Consider the following 3,722-nt stretch of genomic DNA (forward strand, 5'->3'; position numbering starts at 1 on the left):
ACAGTCGTGTTTCTGGACTGTGGCAGGAAGCCAGAGTACCCAGAGAGAACATGGAGACCGAGTAGCAGGTGGACCAACAGCAGAACTCAAACTTTAATCTGGATTCTGTTCTAGATATTTCCTGCGTTTCCTGAATGTTGCACAGAACCAGAACCCACTCAGGAAAAGTTCTGGGCCATTCCGGGACGGATCCTCCAGAACCCAGGAGAACCGGGTCCAGCTGGAGGTTTGATCGTTAATAACAGTTATTATGTTTGTGATGACCAGGAGAGCCTGATGTGGGAAATCAGCCGGACCGGACCGGACCGGACCGAATCGAACTACAATCGGTACAAACACCAGGAGATCCCGGGAGAAGACGGCTCAGGTCGCTCTGAGTCCAGATGGATTATGGGTAATGAAGTGTTAACTATGGCGCTGTCCGCCATGTTTATCTGCTCCGACGTCTTTGTGAGGAACCTGGATGCCGGATCAGAACCTCTTCCGGTCCCGGACGGGCCGTGTTTCCTGTAGAACCACCAGCAGTTCGTTTTAAGCTGTGAAGCAGAAACTCAGCGGGTTCCCAGCGCCGCCGCGGCAGTTGGAGCAGCTGCAGCCGCTGGGGCTCCGTCTGCGGTCTACCTGCCGCCAGGTGCCGCCAGCAGGCATCCTGTGGGAACCCACGGACCCACCCGGAACCACAGCAGGGTTCTGCATCGGCCCGCCGACCCGCTCAGGTCCAAACCACCAACAGCAGCCAGCGAAATCCTGAGAGTCTGAGAACCGGGCCAAAGTTCTGTTCATCAGAGGTTCTGGTTGATGAAGAGGAGACAAAGAGGAAGACATGTTGTCTCTGCTCAGCAGCGATCAGCCGACCAGAACCCACACGGTACCGGCCTCCGGTGCCGTTCTACTCCCAGTGACTAGTAGGCGGTACCTTCACCTGTCCAACTGTCCAGAATGAAGACATTTTGAAAATAAATTTGCTTTAATAGAAACTCTGCGGTAATGAACCAGATTTCTGGATAAAGTTTTTCTCTCCGTGTTTTTTTTTCTTTCCGTTTTGAATTGAGCATTTCATAAAACTGCAACAGAAACATTGATTTCACAGGAGTCACATGATCAACAACCGGATGTTGCCGCTGGCGCCAACCACGAAGAAGAAGTGGACAGGAAGTGATGGGAGGACAATGGCGCTGCATGTTTCTAAACTGTCCGTGATTTTAATAGTTTCTTAAACACGACTGACAGTCAGACTGAGTCTGTAGGGTGGGACGTGTCCAACGTGTCCAACATGTCCGGATTGTCTCCTCTGTTCCGGGTCTTGGTCCGTCCTTCCTCAGTAACATCCTGGCTTCTCTCCTCTGAATGAAGAACAAACTGGTTCTAAACCTGCAGTTTTTATTCAATTTCATAACTTTTATATTGAAAGGAAAAAGTGATTTGGAAAAGTTTTCTTCTGCCTCATTTTGTTATTTTACAAAATGAATTGTTTTCATTTTGGTCCTTAAAACAGAGAAATGTCTGTCTGATGATGCAGCTTTTAAATATTAAATTATTGATCATCGATAAGTTACTCAGCATGTCAGCAGATTTTTTACAAACTTGGACGGTTATTTTTACTTGAAGCCGTGATACTCTGACAGGGGGCGCTGCCGGCCCCGTGTCTCCCAGCAGGGGGCGCTGCCGGCCCCGTGTCTCCCAGCAGGGGGCGCTGCCGGCCCGGCCCTCTGCAGAGCAGCCTCTGCTCAGCTGGAGCTGCTTGTTGTTGTCAGAGGATGAAGCTGGAGGAAGAGGATGTGGTGACAAGTCATTTCTCAACAAGTGGAGCCCCGCTTGCATGGCTTGCATCACCTTTCTTCAGAAACGCAGCAGCAGGTTGAAGCTGCAGGCCTGATGAAGGCGAGGAGGAAGAGGAGGAGCAGGAAGCTGCAGCCTGGGCTTCAAACGCTCCGGCTGCTGCGGCTCCTCGTCTGGCTCTGCAGACGCTCTGCAGGAGGGACGTCCTGCAGAGCCACATTCATTCACTTCAGGCTTGAATCTTCTCCTCCTTCATGGATCCATTTCTGCAGCGGTTGGAGCTGAACACACTGAAAGTTTCTCTGATTTATGAATTCTGAATAAATGTTTGTGATGGGAGCTGAAAGGAGCTGGATTCAGTTTTCTGCTCATGTTAATATCATTATGGCTGCTTTTTTATTTCTCTGAACAAAGTCAGACATGGAGAAATAAAAGAGCAGGAATGTTTCTGTCTGAGTCAGATCACATTAAGACCAGCTGTCCCATGGTCAGACACCTTTATGGATCGCCATGGCAACGACTCGGTCCAGGATCAGGTCAGGGTTTGGTAGATACAAAAGCATGAAACTTCCTCAGAGGATTTTACTGGACATTAAAGGGGCGGGGCCGTGTAACTGTTACACATCAAATATGACTTTAATAAATCTGACTTCCTGATTTAACGCCTTGAAATTGGGTCTCTGTCTCTAGAAGCTCCTGCTCTTCCTGAAGCTCCGCCTCCAGGAAGTCGTCCCAACATGGCTGCTCTATTAATCCTTTAATGTTTTCACCAGCGTTGCTCTGAGCAGCAGCTCCTAAAATGAGCTCAGCAGCTGTTTGCCAATTGCTGCTGGCTAGTCTGGAGGAGCTGGGAGGGGGAGGAGCTCCATCTCGGAGGCGGGGCTAGGCCCACCCAGGCATTTAGCAGCTGAATGGTTGCCATGGAGATTAAAGGATGTCTTAAACATGCCTTCAAAGAATCAAGGCAACATTCCAGGTTAGTTTTGATAAGGGAATAGTTAAAGTATATTTTCATGATGCTGCGTCTTTGAACTGCTACCAGGTCCGTTTGTCTTGTTGGGCGGCGCTGAGGTGAAGTTTGCTGCTCAGTGGCAGTAGAAGCTCCGAGGTTTCTTCCGATCCAGAATGTTTCCTCTAAACTCTTCGGATCCGTCAGAACCTGAGCGGCAGCAGAGACTCCAAACCGCAGCTGAAGATGTTTTTGATGCTGAGCCGAGATACGAACCTCAGCCTGTGGTTTGGTGGGGGCGGGGAGAGCGCTGCGCTGGAGCTGCAGCAGCAGAGGCCCGAACAGCCGGTTCAGGTCGGAGAGGCAGAACCTCCTGGACCCACACAGCTTCCTCCTGTTTCCTCTGGGATGTTTTCCTTCTCCAGGATTTTCTCGCCTCCTGAACGCAGCACGGTAACCACAGCAACCGCCCACACAGAACCAGCCGGGCCCGGTTCCTCCCACCGACTCCCTGCCACAGAACCACCTGCAGAGCTGGACCCGTCTCCATGGAGACGGGTCTGAACTCTCTGGATCGCAGCGAATCAGAACCAGTTTGAAAAGTTTCTATGAACTAAAAAGTCTTCTAGTTTCCACCTGAAGTTTCATCTCAGTTTTACAGTGTTTTCCTTTTATCGCTGTGAACTCCTGGGGTCAGAGGTCAGGGGAAGTGACCTTCAGTCTGCCAAGGTGACGATGCTCCAGGAATTAGACCAGACCCACATTCAGAGATCAATCATCAGGTCAGAGTATTGATCAGTAACTGATGATGTTTTTATATCTGGTCATAAACATAATTTGAGTCGTTCTGAATGTTTCTGAGTTTTTACAGTGAACTCCTGGCTTTAGCTGAATGGTGCGGCCTGCAGCTTCACGTCTGAGGCGTTTTGAATGTTGGACTTCCTGTCAGAGCAGGAAGGAGGAAAGTTTCAGTCTGAATGGATCTCAGAGAACG

The sequence above is a fragment of the Poecilia latipinna genome, unplaced genomic scaffold, assembly GCF_001443285.1.
Source record: "Poecilia latipinna isolate Pla-1442-1.1 unplaced genomic scaffold, P_latipinna-1.0 Scaffold1846, whole genome shotgun sequence".
Classification (NCBI taxonomy): Eukaryota; Metazoa; Chordata; class Actinopteri; order Cyprinodontiformes; family Poeciliidae; genus Poecilia; species Poecilia latipinna.